The following is a 17,934-nucleotide window of genomic DNA, read 5'->3' on the forward strand; positions in this document are numbered from 1 at the left end:
CTTTATCCTTTTTAATACTCTTTTGAGCACTATTTCTAAAGAAAGGGGACGTAAGCTAAATTTCCACAGAGATTTCCAAATTGCCATACACTCAGATGTTAAACTTGGAGTTACACTTACATCTTTATTTAGGTACGTAACTAAAATTGGCCTGATTTTCTGAAGGCAAGACTCTACTTGTAGGTAGCACTTTCATTAGAACACTTGGGATTGTTGAGGAAAAACAAATCAGGCCCTCATGCTCCTCTTCAAGTCCTAAAAGCTTAAACATCAAGCTAAGTATCAGTTACTCTTAGTTTAGTTATTTTAAATTAGCTGAACAATTCAAGAGAAGTCTGTTGATATATGAGGAGCAGAGAGGGATGTTTGCCATGGAAAAGGTGATAAGGTATGGGCACTGTAAGACAAACAGGAGATACACTGCAAAATTTTTGCTTGGACAGAACGTGATATAAAATCAGTGATTTAAATGTCTTTGATTAGCCAGCAACTTTTGGTATCAAGTGGAGTTATGCCTTCCAGTTCCCAGACATCTCCTGCATGAGGATCAAGAGCAGAATTAAATATAAGTGATGGTTTGGTTAGGAGTGACTTTCAGGGAAGTGACTTTGGTCCTTATGATTCAGAATTTGAAGCGTCTATCCCAGAAGTTAGAAAGCAAGCCATACAGCCATGACTGCTACTGCTATGTTGTTAAATTAGTTGCTTTGAATACAGATTCCTGGGAACTGAGATGCTCCAATATGCCTATGCTCTTATGGCTCTCATGCAAGTTAGCCCTCCTGGACTGCTTCCACAGAATCAGTGAATCATAGAACGGTTTGGGTTGGAAGGGACCTTTTAAGGACCTTCAGATACTCTAGTTCCAACCCCCTGCCATGAGCAGGGACACCTTCCACTAGACCAGGTTACTCAAAGCCCCATCCAACCTGACCTTGAACACTTCGAGGGATCCATCCACAACTTCTCTGGGCAAACTGTTCCGGTACCTCACCACCCTCATAGTGAAGAATTTATTCCAATACTTTTCATTTCAGCCCTACAATATATATGCAGTTTTGGCTTCAGTTTTTTCAGCACTCCACTTTGGGATCTGGATGGGATACACAGGGGTCTAGACCAGTTTTGCGAAGAGAATTAACATGGGTTGTTGGCAAGGTACAGCACCACCTTGATCCAGCCTTGTACCTTTTTGTACCATCTTGCCAGATTGTGTTGGTGAAGTGGTAAATGCAGCAGTGTGTTCTCTCTTGAGATATTAACATTTCTGAATTCATGGTATGATTTGACAGGATCCAGATGCCAAATACATTATTTTTCCAGTGCTGCTGCCTCAAGGCGTATCAGGCTCCAGATTTTTAAGGTGCAGTAGGAAAGCTAAACAATGTTCAATGTTGAGCCAAAATTTGTTAAGTGAAGTTTGAAAAGCTGGGACAAACAAACTGGCAAGACCTAGCAGGATTCAGGATTCAGAGCCAGATTTTCAGAACATCCTGATCTTGATTCTCACAGTTACAACTGACAGATACACAGTTTTTTTTTTATGCAGGCATCATGCTCCAGGTGCCCAATATCAAAAAGTTACTCAGCCACTAAATCCGTGCCTCAACCCAAGCTGCAACAGGAGAATGAAGAGTTGGATAGTACTTTATACACCGCCTTTTTAATTTCATTTTTCTTCTATTTGGACATACCAATGCGGGTCAGGAATAAAACCAAGCAGGAGCGCAGCACTACTAGCGTTTCACTTTCTACCACCGCAGCGTATTGCTCCTGCCCTAACACACCTCCAGGCTACACGCTCGGATGCTGCCGCTCGGCGGACCCCGGCCCCGGCCCTCCGCCGCTCTCACAGCCCCGAAGACCAGCCGCCGCGCCGGGAGCCATGGGTGCCAGGGAATCGTCCCCAGCGGGACCAGCGGCGGAGCCTGGCTGAGAAGTCCTGGGGCTGTCGAGCGCTGGGGCCGTGCCGGGCCGTGACTCACCCGCCGGGGCCAAACGGGGAAACTCCCGCTGCCGCCGGGCTCCGCCGCCGGTGGCAGAGCGCATGTGCGGAGGCTCCTGCCTCCGCGCCGCTCCTCGCACCCTCCCTCTCCACCGCCCTCCTTCCCTCCCTCCCTCCTTTCCTTCCCTCCCTCTTTGCCTGCTGCCCGCCCGCCTGCCCGCCCGCCGCCGTCTCCCTCTCCGTGCCGGCCGGGTGCTGAAGTTGGGCGGATGGCAGCGGAGCCGCTCCACTAGGGACGAGCCGCACCAGCCCTTCCCGGGACCGCTCCGCGCCAGCCGCACGCAGCCCGGCGGGGGTCGGTAAGGCGCTCCGCTTGCATTTGAGCTTGAACCGTGTTAAACGGCATCAACATGTCTGCGTTACACTGATGCACGGCGGGGAGGGGGGGGGGGGGGAGACAGGACGGGGACAGGGGGAACCCCACCAACCAAAGGGGGGAAGGAGGAAGAGGAAGAGGTGGGAGGAAGGCGAGAGGGAGGATGGATGGAGGGCGGTGGAGTGCAACAGAAAATGCATTCACCGAGGGGACCGGCGTGTGTCAGCGTGTGTGTGCGTGTGTAACAACGGCGGCTGCGGCGCCGAGGCTGCAAGGTGGGGTGCGTGTGTCTGTGTGTGCGTGTCCCTGCTCGCGATGCACAAAGGGGTGGGGAGAGGTGCCGCCGCGCTCTGCCCGCGCCCTCCTCCGCCGCCTTCTCCCTCTCTCCATCCTCCCCCGGTGTGTGTCTGGGGTGCCACGACTCCGCCGGGCGATGTTGCGCTGCTCGGGGAGTAGGGGGGGAGGAGGAACCGGGCCGCCCCCGGGGAAGGCAGGGGCACGGGCTGGCGATGTGACAGCCGCCAGCTCCTAGATGAGGCAGCGCTCCTCCTGCCTTTAGTCTTGACCTTCTTCTCCCTCAAACGTGGGTCTGTTTAGCAGTGGATGTGTGTGTAAGGGTTGTAATTATTATCATTATTGTTGTTGTTATGTTAATCCGAAGAGCCCGCGAAAGGTGAGGGTGAACAAACGAGTCGTTGCTCTAAGATTAAGAGTTGCTTTCCTATCCCTCTCTGCTCACTGCCCCTCTTCTCGGCTGCCCCCACCGCGCCGGCGAGTTACCCCTCCCGCCGGTGCCGCGGGCACCGGCCGCACCGCCCTCGGCGGTTCCCGGGCGGCACCCAGCCTCCCCCGCCCGCCGTACCCTGCGGCACCGCCATCCCTCTGCCTCCTCCCGCCCCTCCCCTGGAAATGTCGACGGGATGCGGGCGGGGCGGCGGGAGGAGCAGGTGGCCGGGCGCGGCCGGCGAGGCAGGGGATGCTCCCGGTCGGTCCCGGTGCCGAGCAGGGCGGGACAGCGCAGTGCCGGCGCGGCCCCGAACAGCGCAGGGCTTCCCGGCGCCCGGGGAAACACCCGGTGCCGCCGCGTCCCGGTGCTGCGGGGATGCTGTAGTGCTGCCCAGCCCCGAAGCCCTCGGTGTGCTGCGCTGCTCTTGCGGTTCTTCACCTCTCCTTGGGATGAAACCGCCCGCAATTAAGAAAGCTGAGGCTGCCTGGCTTGCTCGGCTGGCAACCCTGTAATGCACAATTCATAGCTGCCTCTTCTTGATGATTTAGAAGGAAACCCTACCCTCACCGTCAGGCTTAGAACTGGTCGGGGTAAAATTCAGGATTTTTGGTGTTTGGTTTCTTCATTTCTGTATCTGGATTTTCACCAATGTGTGTCATAGGTTTGCAGCCAGATGCTTTTGCAAAATGGATGAAATCTCAAATACCCTGCTAGGTAAATGTAAGTTACACATCATCTGGCAATACTGTTATGGGTAACAGGTGATAAATAGCTTTCTACAAATGTAATATTCATGCATTGCAAATGTGGGGAGTTCTATAAAGGAAGTTAATTCCTTTTCGCATCGGTGGGTGCTAGTGTCATCATCCTTACGTAAATCACTAGGGAATTTTCCTGTGGCACAAGACATTTAGGCAAACAAATTATTTCATTTTTATGGAGAAACAGTGTTATGCTGTTATCACTGTTATAAAATATATATTTTTATTTAAGTTCACCTTCAGAATAAGCGCAGTCCTAATAAAAGATATATGTGCCCCACCCCAGTAAGTTTATGGCCTAAGACGCAAAGGCTGTGATACACACAAGTACTTCCCTCGCTAAAATACATGAGTGTTAGACAATTAAATACATTTCTCCATCAGGACCTTAGATCCTTTTAAGTAGCCAAAAAAAGAATGTAATTTAATTAAAAGCATATGATAAAAAATATTGCTGTGGTGAGTTGAACATCTGTCCTGGCTCTGACTATAGTCAGTAGGAGATGCTTGAAGGAGAAAAGCGTAGGAAATGCTATGGGTATACAGCAATCTTCCTGGTATATCCTTTCAAGTTCCAGCAAACTGTAGTACAGGGATTTCTTAAACTGGGGCTTGGTCCCAGACTGTCGTATTTATTAAGCCCTTGAATTTCTCTACTCCCTTTTTTTAGTCCGTTTATACTTTGGTCTCAACCACATTCTGTGGCAATGAGCCCCACAATTTAATTATGATTTGTGTGAAAAAGTACTTCCGTTTGTTTGCTATGAACCTGCTGCCTGATAATTTCATTCAGTGCTCCTTAGCTTTCCAATGTGACAAGGAGCACATCCTGTGTCTGTACAAGGTGCTAGGGGTGTCCTCTCCCACCAGAGCAGGTACAGTGCTGGCACTTCAGGTACCTTTGTTGTATCTCTCAGTGAGTTGAGAGGTCTGCTGGGGGGTGTAAAGCCATATTCAGCCCTCAGTCTTTATGTTGAAATATACAATTAAGAATGGACATTCTTTTTCTTGTTATGCAACATGGACACTTGTGCACAAAGAATTGCCCTGAACCTGTGAACTCATTTCAAGAATGAGCTGTTGAAAATTAACTCCCTGCGCTATTGATTTGAATCGAAATCTGACTGACAGCTTGCTGACAAATTTCCTATCCTAATTCAGTTTTCTATCTATCTACTCTGAAAAGAAGGTGAAATGTTTTGTTCTTTAACTGCACTTCTTCATTTTTAAGAGGTATACTAAATACAAAATGCAAGTGATATGTCAAGAGGCATGTATCTATGCACTCTGTACATTTGAATTAGCATCACTTCTAATTGTTCTGCGTAACAGTCATAATAAGGATGTGCGTATTGAACAACATGCATAGTTTCATACGTAAAGTTTAAATGCCCCATAAAATTGAACTGATTTGGAAGGAACTGCGACACAAGTTCTTCTCCCCAGGAGTACTACTGAGTTAAAATCATACTTGAGAAGCACTAGTATTGGTCAGACCAACATTGCAGTAAGCTTCCTTGATCTTACCTTCCCCTACTTTGATTTCCTCACAAGAATAATAAAGGAATGAGAGACCAGAGGACTACAAAAACACAGCCTGGACCCAAAGACCCAGAAGTTCTCACAGTCTGAAATCCACAACAGACACAACTTGGAGCAACACAATCCGCAGCAGAAAGTGGACAAGTGAAGAACGGTAGAAACCCACGTGAGTTGTGAAATCCATCACAAAAAATAAAATACTGGGAACCTCAGATGCAGTAATCCTCATCTCCCAAAAGACTGAAAGAAGAGACTGAGTGGTATAATTATGAAGACAGGATAGGAGGGATGTCAGCCAGTCTCAGACTTAAACCGGTCTCAGACTAAATGTGAGAATGATTTTCCACTTCTGAGTGGCATATATGTGTATATATGTGTATATAGATGCGGCAAACCATATATATAGTATATAAACTTTCCTTCACAGAAAATACATTAGCTTGAATAAATTTTACAATCCTAGTATCTTTTAAATAGCACTTTCTTACTTGTGTGAGTAAGAAACATGCCCTTAAGTCTGAAACATATGGAGATTCTTATGAATACACTAGAAGTGTCCTATGTGAAACAGTATTAGTTGTCACAGAGATGTTCATAACAGTTCCATTAGCTCCCTCCTGATCATGTCTCCATGATGTCAGGTAGGGATTTCTTTTGCACATGTACCAAGGTCTCAGCTTCAGCTTTTGAAATGAAAAATACATCCTCACCATACTTGCAGTACTTATTCTGTGAATACAGAATGAGTTTTCTAAGAGCATAAAACTAATATGTGATAATTGGCTTGAGTTAAAATTGGTTAAATCTAAATCCTTCAAGAAATTTAGCATTTCTGTTGACCTATTCTTTGTTCTGAGTACTCTTAATAATAATCAAACTTTCCATACTGTTAATTAATTAAAAGCTTGTGCGTAGGGTATAAAAACAAATGAATAGATTAAGTTGTAATTAAGTTTTTCTATTCATGGTTATAGCCTAATGGCAATAACTATACAGGCTGTAAGTAGGCTGTGTGAGTAGCTTTGCTGCTGACTCCCTGGGGGCTACTGCACCTTCCAAAGGAGCTCACCTTGGCACCTCTGCAGCTCTTCTTGGACTGAGATAGGCAGCTTCATGCACGTCTCACTCCAGTCCTCCAGCAAGTTAACCAATTCAGAGAGATCTTTTCTACAAAGACACTGTCTCAACGCAAAGTCATGTCTCTGCTCTCAAAAGGTTTCTCTTGGCACTTCTGCTGTCGCTAACATGCACAAAGGAAGCAGCCATGCAGTGGGACTGTGGCATGAACCTCCGGCAACATTCACAGCACATGAACAGATGAACTTGGGGTCTGCACTGCTCCTGTGCAGCCATCGTGTACCCTGAGCCTCAGCTGAGCATGGGTCCTACAAACCAGCCTAGGGGCTTGATTCCCCAGCATGCTTTGGCTGCTTTGCATGGCTCCAGTGATGCAAAATAGATGTAAACTCAATTTAAATGACGAGTATGCTTTGAATAGGTTGTGCTGTTCTGATATATTAATGAATTGGAAAAAAAAAAAAGAGAAAAGTAATGGAATTGATTTAAGATTGATTTTATCATATCTTCATATAAGGTTTGAGTGATAGCTTTAAGTTCCTTGTTTATAAAATATGAATGAAATGTTTCTTACCTTTCATTCAACCAAATTTTTCATACATTATTTACTTTGTCAGCAAATGGCAGCAAGTTCTTAGAAATAAGTAAATTTCTAGACAGAATGTATGTGGAGAATATAGGTAGGGAAGTAGAATAGAAATAAAAGGTTAATAAAATCTGAAATCCTGGAGCCATGCATTAAATATTACTTAAAGACACTCAGACATCTTGAACACTACATCTGTACTGCATAATCTTTCTCCATGGAAAAATAATATATACATATATATAGCCTAGTTTCTTGAGTGAGAAAGGGAGTGAATTAGTGAATGATGCATTAGCATAGCTATGCAGCTTCTGCTACCAAAGCAGTCTCATTTAAGGCAGCTTGGCTGCTCTCTCCAGTGATGCCAGCTCTGTGCTTGCTGAAATATGAGAGAGATCACAAGCTGGACCACTACATAGCCCTAACTGTATACATACAGACTAGCAGAGAGTATACCAGAGTAATGCTGCCTTTAAAGAGAGACTGCTACTCTGTCACAGCTCCCTGCTGTAGAAGTCGATTGATTATGTCACTTCTCTCTTTAATTTTAATTAAGTGCAAGTCCAAGCAAAACTTGGTTTTACGCTGTTTTAGGAAGGCTGAATAAGGTTTGGGATGCTGCTGTGCTGTGTTGTGTTATGTTTTGCTGTGTTATGTTTTGCTGTATTGTGTTTTGCTGTGTTGAGGTATGCCGTAACAATGTCTTCATTTATCAGCAATTCATGTCAGTTACAGTAAAATAATCCTGTGAGATAAGGCAATTAAACCACAGGAATCATGGATGAAAGCTGCCATAGTATCCTTAGCACAGGACTTTTATGCTTACTGTGGTTCAGACAGCTTCCAAATGAGAGAGCTCAAAACACTAGGCACCCCAAGAAGCAACATGTCTGTGGCAAGGAGATGCAGGAACTTATATTTCTCACAGTACCATTGGCCAGCTAGTATGACCATATGCATACTGATCTCCCAAAAGCCTAAATTAGAGGGAAATCATAGAATCATAGAACAGTTTGGGTTGGAAGGGACCTTCTTCCACTAGACAGGTTGCTCAAACCTCCATCCAGCCTGGCCTTGAACACTACCAGAGATGAGGCAGCCACAGCTTCTCTGAGCAACCTGTGCCAGCGCCTCAGCACCCTCATAGTGAAGAATTGTATGGTAAATTTTTAATACCGTTGTTTGTCATTTAAGTAATGAGAGCAACCTTCTGAAGTAAGGAACTCCTTATCCAATCTACCTTATTATGATAGCACTGCAGGCAGCATGCACTCTCTGATATTCACATTGCACCAGACAGTGGTGTAGGTGGTGCTTTCTCAATGATTTGCATCACACAAAAATGAAGAACAGCAAGTAATAACTTCTTGTACAAGGGCTTCACAGGTAGCCCTGTTTTAATGAATGTAGGTGGGAAGTGTGGTCCTAATTACTCAGATACCTTTATTTTTAAGTCTCATTTTCTTCAGAAATTACAATGTCCTAAAATATTATTTGGATATTTCATAGCTTTCAAGATGGTTTGGGGAAGAAAGGAGTGAGATGTATATTTTTTATCGTTTATATAGAATGGTTTAAAAATATATCCACAAATTATTTTGATACTTAATTCTAAATTATTTTGTTGTAATGCAGTCGTCGTATAATGGTCTGATAATCAAACTGATACAGCTTGATAGTCTGGTAATTGGAGTGTACTTCCTAGCATTTTTTCACTATTATATGTGTTACATGTTTCCAAATATTTTCATAAACATTGACCCTCACAATGTAAAAAAGACTCCATGTGATAATAATAGAGTCTTAGCGGTAAGGTAAGCTTGTGATGACCAGAATAGTCAAGGATGTTTTAAAATTCTGTATCTGATTATTTGATATACAAAATCAAGTCACAGAGCTACCACAAAAAAGTTCAGTACTTATATAGCAAGAATCTCGAAAATGATTGAGGGAATACCTCTACACAGTGAATGAAGTAACTTCTTAAATTATAAAGTTATGAAAGTGGCAGCTTTGAGCTGATAGCTGGACATCGGTCAGTGATTCAGTATACAGTGATGCTCTGTACAGAAAACTGACTGTATTGGATTTGTCATGAGCTCTCTTTGCAGAAGAACCATCCCGTATCAAGTGTCTGTCTCAAAGCCTATGTCTGCACTGCAAGTTGCAATGTAGGGGTAGAGATACCTGGCAAAGGTTGGACACTCAAAAAATCTCATTAAAGCATCACTGAACCCTGTGCAAGAAAATGACCTTATTTTACTTCTACTATCTGTATGTCATCTTGCATCTTCCAGCATAGACTACTCAGAAACTGAGAAATCCACTCCTGAAATTTTTTTGGTTTTAAACTAAGTGGCTCCTGAGGGCATTTACGGTGAGATATGTTCCATACTCCTTCAACCATTGTCTTAGCTCTTCTTAAACCTACTTCAGTTGATCAATAACCCTCTTCATCTAAGGACATCGTAGCTGTTTCAATAGCAGTCAGTGAAAAATACAGAAGTAGCATGGTTTTCACATGGCTGTCTTAAGATATTGGCATAATGTAGCCAAGGTAGCACAGCTCTGTTGGGATTGCACTTAGCCATGACTCTCAGTTCTTGTTAGTCCCAGGTTATGTCTCCGTAAAATAATAAAAGCCTGAGCTTGTGCATCAGAACTTGGATCGTCTATGCACTAAAGAGTTAGAATGGTCTCAGACCTGGCTGGAAAGTTACTGCAGTCCAGGGACCATTCCCAATAAAATGCCTGTATGAGGTTGACCTGTTATCCAGAGCAGGTCAGTCTAATTACAAGACTATAACTAAATTGGCCATTTGACCTCAGAGCCAGAGAGCAAGCCCTGGAATTGTTCAGGCTTCCAGTACAAACAAACACATCACTTTTCTTCAGGATGTAGCCTCCAGACTCTGACTTTTTCTTTCTTCTTCAGCCTTCATTCTTTCTTCTTAGGCCTATGATATTATATTCAAACAAAGCAAGTCCGTATTCACTGTGATTTACTTATCAATGTATCCAGGTCACCTTAAATCAGTGATTTGTCCTTGTTAGCTTATATTGTTCCCTTGATATTTGCCTTCTACAGAAAATAGCATTGTCATTTTTGATGGTTCCATTTCATTCACAGTAGAGAGGAGGGTTGTCAGGTTGTACAGAAGAACATATTCCTACAGGTTCCAGTTAGAAATAGACCTGCTTCATAACTATTCCCAATTTTTAATTTCAGACCAAGATTTATCAGGTTTTAATACATTTAATATTTATAATTTTTATTCTATAATCACAATGTTGTGTGTACTAACAGAAGTCAACATATTTATATTGACAATATATCCATCAACTTTAGTCATCAAATTGCTAATCTTCCATAAAATATTAATGGAACCATCTTATACCGATCTCAAATAGGTGTAGTTTTAAAACTTGTATTTAGCCTAACTCATATTGAATGGCTTTAATTATAGTGAGTTCCTTCAAGTCCTTAATGTGTTTATTACTGTTAATATTGTATCAAATCTGTGGGATGCAGTGGGTATGATTTATGTACAATATTAATTTCTATCACACGTAGCGGGAGAGAGAATTGTTCAAATATATTCAGCAAGAAAATGTAAAGTTTAGGAAAGGGGAGTGGCTCATATCTGTATGAGCATGATATGATAGGAAAGTTAAATACCTTGTGTGACTTTGCTTCTACTGAGCATTTTTCTTGGTCAAGCCTATAGTGCTGTGACAAATACTGTGATGTGGTTTCATACAATGTGTCAAAGCAGGTGATATTTCGGGAACTTTTAAGAAAATAGAGGATCCAGAAAGTTCAAAACAGTGAAAGAGGAGAGGACTATCCTTCATGATATTATGTTGAGAATCTAGACAATTTAGTAAGCACTGAGAACAAATACAGAACGCATTATGAAAAGGCTGTTATTGGGTTTCCAGATTTTTGGGTTTTAAGACCTAGTAAATGTTTTAAGATAATTGTCCCATCATGCCATCTTTTCTAGAAGCTCAAGATACAGATCAAAATTCTTGTTGATTTCAAGAGTCAAAAGTTAACATAAAGAATTTTGTCTCCCACTCCACTTGACAGCTTCCCTTTTACCAAAGTAATGCTCATGTATAAAACATTAGAGAGAGCTGAAGATTCAGAAAATCTCTAGATCCTGAAATTCTCCAGGACAAAACCAGGAATTGGCAGTTGGATCACCGGTCACTCTTTCTGATCATTCTTAGACATTCTGAAGATGACCAAAGCAAAACCCATCCGATGTAATTACACCATTCCCTTGAATATGTAACCAGAATATCAATATGAAAGTGTTAGTTATGACCATGTTAGGAAAAAAAATCCTCAGTAAGCAAAATACTTCAAAAAACATGAAGACTTTGGATGGTCGAGCAATGTAGCCCTACATTTTAAAAATCAGGACAAGAAAATGGAAGCATATAGCAGGTAGCACAATACCTTCTGTATATATCCTGACATTCATCTTATCAGTTCTTTAAAACAATCTGGGATTTTTTGTGATCCATTAAACCATTACCTGTAGATCTGTCATCCTCATAAAATGTGGTAACTCCAATACAGTAAAGTCAGTCAAATAACACCTGTCCTAGCTTTACCAAACTAAGTAAAAAAATTCTATGAGCATTTCTTTTGGCTCAGTTGTTTGTTAGTTTTTATGATAAAAGATCCTGTAAGATCACAGTTATAATACACACGAGAAAATGGTTTTACGGGTAAAACCATTGGCTAACTCACGCCTAATTCTAGTAATAAAGGTAGCATACCTTTTCTAACCCCAGATTACTCTAAATTTAACAACACTGCATTCTTGTGCTTTATCAGAGCTTGGTCTAGGGGAGAAGTTTTAATCAATCTATATCGGCATATACTTTATATATGCATATATATATTTCTTTGTAATTTAGCCTACAATACTTTGAATTAATTGCCTTCTGCTTACCACAGTGAGAGAACACATGCATGGGCTCTGGCATAAGTTACCACCAATCAGTTCTTCCAGTAAATTTGCCATGAAGTCAGTAGTCTTGAGCTGATGGATCAAGTAAATGCAGTGTAGTTTATTTCTTAATTAAAAGAAGTTACTGCATGTCACTTCAAAGGTGGAGGGAAAGTTCTCTTTGGATTCAAGTAAATATGGTCTAAGAGAACTTTTATGTAAGAAGGCTAAGTTTGTCTGAAACTGTCATTTATTGCAGACCCAGCTGTAGATGGGATTCATTTGGTTTAAAGTTCCATAGGGGTTTTAAGACTCCAAGTAATTGAATTGCTATTAATGTGTAAGGCATTTTTCTATTAACTTGAATGGACTTCTGTGGCAGAAACTATACTACATGCAATGCTAGCCGTCAGACATATTTCAGACATGTAATTGCAAGGCTCTATTTAGGCTCTGTTAAGTAGAAACTGTCCTGCTGGACCATGAGATGGGGACTGAATGCCAGAGACAGCTTGACTTTGACTGTCCCCTGTGCTCTCAGTTACTAGCTGCAATCGCCTAAAGACAGGATTTTCTGTTTTAAAACCAACTTGGGTACTACTCATGCAGAAGACTTCCTTTTTCTTTTTTTCCCCCCCATGTTAAACCCCAAGCTATGTAGGTGAGAGACAATTTTAAATTGTGCTCCAGTCCTATCCTCTAAGGTACAGAGTGTATCCAGCAGAGTGCCGAGCAAATCAACTGCTATCGAACCAGGCTGGCAGCGTGTGCTTAGCAGAGTTCTGGATTAGGCTGCTTTTCATTAGTATGGCCAATTCCAGCAGGTGGCTTAGTAGTAGTTGAAAGAACATTGGAAAATAGGAACGTAGGCTGGAGGGAACACCCTGGTTAATTGCATCCCAATCTCCGGCTGTTTCCAGCAAGCAGTCCTACCTTTCCTTCTTTTTCTGGATCAAGTTAGTATTAAGTGCAGGAAGTTCTTTTTCATGTCTATTCTTACTCAAAGGCTGTTCCAGAGCTCCTGTTGAAAACTTTTTTCTCATTTCCATCCACATTTATTCAAAGACAGCTTATTCCCTATTTGTTCTTGTGCAATCATCCATATTAAATTGGTCTCTCTCCTTTCCCTTTGTCCACTAATCTCCCTCCCCTTTAAATATTTTTTCCGGTAATGCTTTTTAGATCAAACAGACATCAGAAGATGGAGGAAACCCTCAGAATGCAAAATCTTTGTATCTGGTGAAGAAAGGGGACTCAAATGCCGTGGCAGCAGCACTACTCCCAGTCACAGAACTCTCCTCCAGCCCTTTCCTTTCGTAACTTCATCTGTGGTGCTCCCTGGAGTAGGAATGCAGTAGGCCGTGTGAGCATCATCTCACTCCCATTTATATAAAGACAATCTCTTGGTAAGGAGGATTCAAGGTGCAGCTGACACCTGAAGAAACCTTAAGATTGTGCTGTTTGAGTTTCAGTATTGTGACTTAGTGAGATCCTTGCTGGGAATAGCGGCAGCAAAACATGAGACCATGTGTGTAAGAAAAGGCTCACCTACATAAACTTTGGGGGAGCCTAAAAGTATCTTTGTTTTCCCTCCCACTATCACCGAAGTACATTTCCATGTTGATTTGGATACAAGAAAGCTTCAGTATCGTTATAATTTCTCTTCTCAGACAAAGTGGCTTTTCCAAGAAAATCTTCAGCAAGTTACTTATAAATGCTTCTCAATCTTGGCATCTTGTAGGACTAGATAAATAAACAAAATATGAATATAGACACTTAGATATTATTCTAGAAGAGCAGGGTTCTAGCAATAAAACTGTGATGCAAATACTTTGGTCCACCTACATGAGATTGCAGAGGACAAACAAAAATGTCATCACTTTGATTTGTTGCTGCATGAGTCACCTTCAAAAGAAAAGTCAAATCACAAGAGAAAATTAAACATTTGTCAAGGAAATGAAGACCCTGGGCTACTAGGATGAATTGGCTGATGTCTTTGAGTTCCGTCCTGTTATGAACTAGGTATTGTTGACCCGTGTGCAGATTTGAATGGAAGCAGATCATGCTGCTTTATGTGGGTTTCACATTGAAAAAAGTTGTCTTTACACCCAGGAAGAGGTTTGAACAGACAATAAGCTTGCTGTATCCTTTATTCTACTATGCTCCAAGAGAAATACTCAGGCCTATCTCAGGACAGGGACCTCACCAGGAAACAAAATTTGGTTGCGCCCAAAATTGCGGTGGCTGAAAAAAGACCAAATGCCTGATGTGATCAGAAGGCAGCAATGCCCCCCTCCCCTTCAAATGCAATTATATCATGGCCTCAGTTTATTTTTTATATTTTTTAAAAAATTGTTCAAACAAACATAAAGCCATTCAGAAACTGTCTAAATTTGGCTTCCAGACTGCTTCAGATTTTGAATGCCTTGTCACTGCTTCTGAGTGATGCATAATGGGAATATAAAGGTCAGTGCTATTAGCACATTGAAAACATTTCCATCCACATCTCCTTCCTAAGATGTTGCATGGGTGACATACCAGTAGGCAACACGTCACGAGGATTATCTACATGTGTCAGAAAACAGTCCCCTGATCGGACAAAGCAGCTAGTCCAAGGTTGTAGGTATGCATACACCGTTTGTAAAAGGCTGGTCTGGAGCTCAGACACCCCCAACAAACGTGGGGACAACACTGAGTTGGTCTGAATGCCCAAGTGATAAGCACTTATCTTTTGAGTATCCAGTAGATGGTTACTCCATCAGGCATTCCACATCTCACCCAAGCCTGAGTGCCTCAGCCTCGCTGGCTCTTCTGCTGTTGTGATGCCACACACAGGCACGAGAAGTCTTATTATCTTGTTCACAAGGCAGAGATATGGATGGACCATGGGAACTTGCCCTGCTTACAGCTGGCACAGACCTGTGGTTTTTGTTCCCTTGTAACCAAAGTTTCTTAAAAGCAGACACAAAGTTTCCACAGCACATGTTTATTCTTGATAGGACTCTAAACTAATCTGCAACTCCCCAAAATAAAGATTTCAGGTGTGGATTTAGACAGAATATTGTTGGCAAGAATATCTAACCTTTGTCAGTCTTTCTTTCTCCAGAAGTCATTGGTCGTAGCACAATTATAGCAATAAGTGTAGAAGTTGTTAGGGTGAAGCCAGAGAAAAAAAATTCAAGAGGTTTTGAGACAGTTAGATTGTCTTTTAAAAATATCTATTTTTTTTTCCAGAATGTTAATGAGAATGGGAAGGTTAGAAACAGATCTGCAGTGGTATAGAGGGTCAGTGGCTGGGGATGGTTTCTGAGAGTAAGAGCAGACATACACTTTCTTAAGGTGCTTGTGCTACTGCATCCTGAAGGATGGAACAAAAAATATTCTCCACAAAAGTATGATAGTACTTGCCCACGGGTCTATCCCAGTGAGAAAACATATTAGTTCAAACCAGTAATTGCAAGCCAAAACTCCTTCCTACATGTCCACACAATGGAACGTTGAACACGAACACAGGCCTCCACCCTAGCAGAAAAATCTGCAAAATCCTACTTTGTGACTAAACATGAAGGCAGTTCAGTTTAATTCTGACTAGTTCTTTCCACAAAACTACAACAAATTTTCCTGCAGGAGGAAGTGCTTGAGTCAGCTCCGCAGAGAACAGAAGTTTATCCTATTCACTAAGTGGGATGAATTTTCTATTGAGATGCTAAATGTTGTTTCATTGCCTTCCATACAGACCTTCCATAAGATCTAAACAACTTTTTATGCCACATTTATATGCATTGTGAGTCTTTTGCCCCTGGCTCTCCAGCTGTTTCCTTGCTTACATCCTGAGGCAAGAACTGCTGAACTTGGGGAGCGGGAAGACTGAATTATTGACAGGGATGGTTGACAGAAAATTTTAGAGAGTGTGTAAAACTCAGAATTGGTTATCCAGATCTTCCAGGAAAAGGGAAAAAATTTCAAGAGCAGAAGTAACAACCAGCACAGTCTGAGAGAACACAGAGGTGTTAAAGGGACCTTTAACGTGTGAAAGGGTAAGAAACAGGCAAAATAGACATGAAGATTGTAGTGGTAGATAGCAGTGAAGGGTACTGAAGTGAGAACATGAGTCTGGATGCAAGTTAGTGAAAAAAGAAATAAAGGAAATTGGGGAAGAGAAGGTGAATTAAATGGCTACAACGATACCATCTTGGAAGTATGGAAAAGGAGAGTAGGACACTGAAAAGTAAAGGTCGGGAGACAGAGAGGCTTTTTACTATGGAAATGGAAGGAGAGAGGGATTTTAGAGATCAGAAAAATGAACAACAGTATTTTGCAACAGATGAGTTTATAAATGAAGGAGGGAGGAGTTGATGGTGACTGAAGTTTAAAAGGGTAGGAACGAAGTGATTTGAAAGATTATGGTACAACAGAGAGAAAAATTTGGAGAGGAGATAAAGACATTTTCTCTCTATCCAATGAATTTAAATTGCCAGTGCAACATCAGGGAGAAGAAAGCCATTCATCGGTGGGTGGGAGGCTGAAAAGAGGAAGATCTAACCAACAGTAAACTGACTATATGGGTTCCAGTGTAGACTTAAGGCAGTAGGAAAACATGTTGTGGGAAAAAGCAATCCAGTATTAAAAAGCTAGAAAAAGAAGCAGGAGATGCTGAAGAATCTTACGCTAACGACTGAGGGGAATGGAAGAAATTTATTATAGTCACCTTTTAAAATAAAGCTGATTTCTAATAGCCTTTGATTATTAGATGTTTGTAGCATCTGAGGAATTCAGTCTCTAGAAGATGTTTGTTCAGCCTGAATATTCTGAAAGATATAATGCAAGTCCTGCTTAAAAAAAAAAAAAGTGTTAAAAAGTAAAATATTTCCTTCACATGAAACAAATAATAACATACGGGCAGTACCTGAATGACCAATAAAGACCCACAAAACTCAGGTTCAGATTTCCTTTGTTATCTGCAACTTGAATTTCCTCCTAAGGCACTCAAAACTATGTGCCATTCTACTAAATTTTCTTGATCTAGGGATAACAGATCAGAACTAAAGAACTATGTAACACCTCTCTCCTATCATTCCTTCTCATCCTACCCCACACTCAAAATAAATGAGACACCTCTGGCTAAATAAGAGCAGATGACCTTGAATAGAAAGGAGAGCAACTTTTGATAGCAATGAAAGCTCATATCATTCCTAGATTTGCTTTACGTGGCAAATCTACTGGAAGCTCATCCACAGCATGCTTTCAATTACAGGACTAAGGTACTAAGGAAAAAGTCCTCTGTATCTAAGAACTCACAGTATCCCATTCTTCTCATACCCTTAGGTACCCAAATTTCCCCAGTCAAGTGCCTTAGTGTCTGTTACTCATGCTTGGAACTGCCTCCAGCTAAGTCACAACCAGCTCTCATCAGGACATGTTTTCTGCCTGAGGTCCCAAAGGAACTCGGTCCAGGAGACATTCTGAAAGTGTGCTTCTCATTTCCTAAAAGAGCTGAGCTCATCACAAAGCACAAACGAACTGTCATTCCAAAACACAGCCAGAGAAGGACATTGGTCAGAAGTAAGTTTTGTGGTGGTTTCACCCCTCCTGCCTTCACCAAAACTGTTGCCATTTTCTCCATTTTTCTTTCATAAAATAAAGCTCCTGCTTTATTTTATTTTAGGATGTAAGACACATGGACTCCATCCCATGTGAATATGAGGGAATTCAGACCTTCCCTTCCCCATCACAAGAACCCTGCCTGAATCACCAGTTTTTTGTCCTGAAGATATTCAAAGGGAGAAATGGTCTCCACCGTTATTGTTGATGCTATGCTGCTTTGCAAAAAAACCATACTCAAAACCCCATCAAACAATTAAAAAGTAATTAGCCAGAGAGTCAGCAAAGTACGCACCATTACAATGTTCACCTAGGAGCAGGAACACCTTGATTTCTGCCCTGTTCTAAGCAC

At 41.9% G+C, this 17,934-nt stretch overlaps 1 protein-coding gene across 7 annotated transcripts in view; it reads left to right on the forward strand.

Annotated features, from left to right (window-relative positions):
• The first annotated feature begins 2,057 nt into the window (after window positions 1-2,057).
• Window positions 2,058-17,934, forward strand: part of RGS17 (regulator of G protein signaling 17) — a 73,634-nt gene continuing 57,757 nt past the window's right edge. The window contains exons 1-2 of one of the 7 annotated variants that reach the window (XM_030499491.1): window positions 2,190-2,300; window positions 5,364-5,517. The gene's annotated coding sequence lies outside the window, so the exon portion shown is untranslated. Of the gene's footprint in view, window positions 2,305-5,363; window positions 5,518-17,934 lie in introns of all 7 variants that reach the window. The other 6 variants (XM_030499493.1, XM_030499490.1, XM_030499492.1 and 3 more) reach the window with 6 other exon arrangements.

Source organism: Strigops habroptila, chromosome 10, assembly GCF_004027225.2.
Source record: "Strigops habroptila isolate Jane chromosome 10, bStrHab1.2.pri, whole genome shotgun sequence".
Lineage (NCBI taxonomy): Eukaryota > Metazoa > Chordata > Aves > Psittaciformes > Psittacidae > Strigops > Strigops habroptila.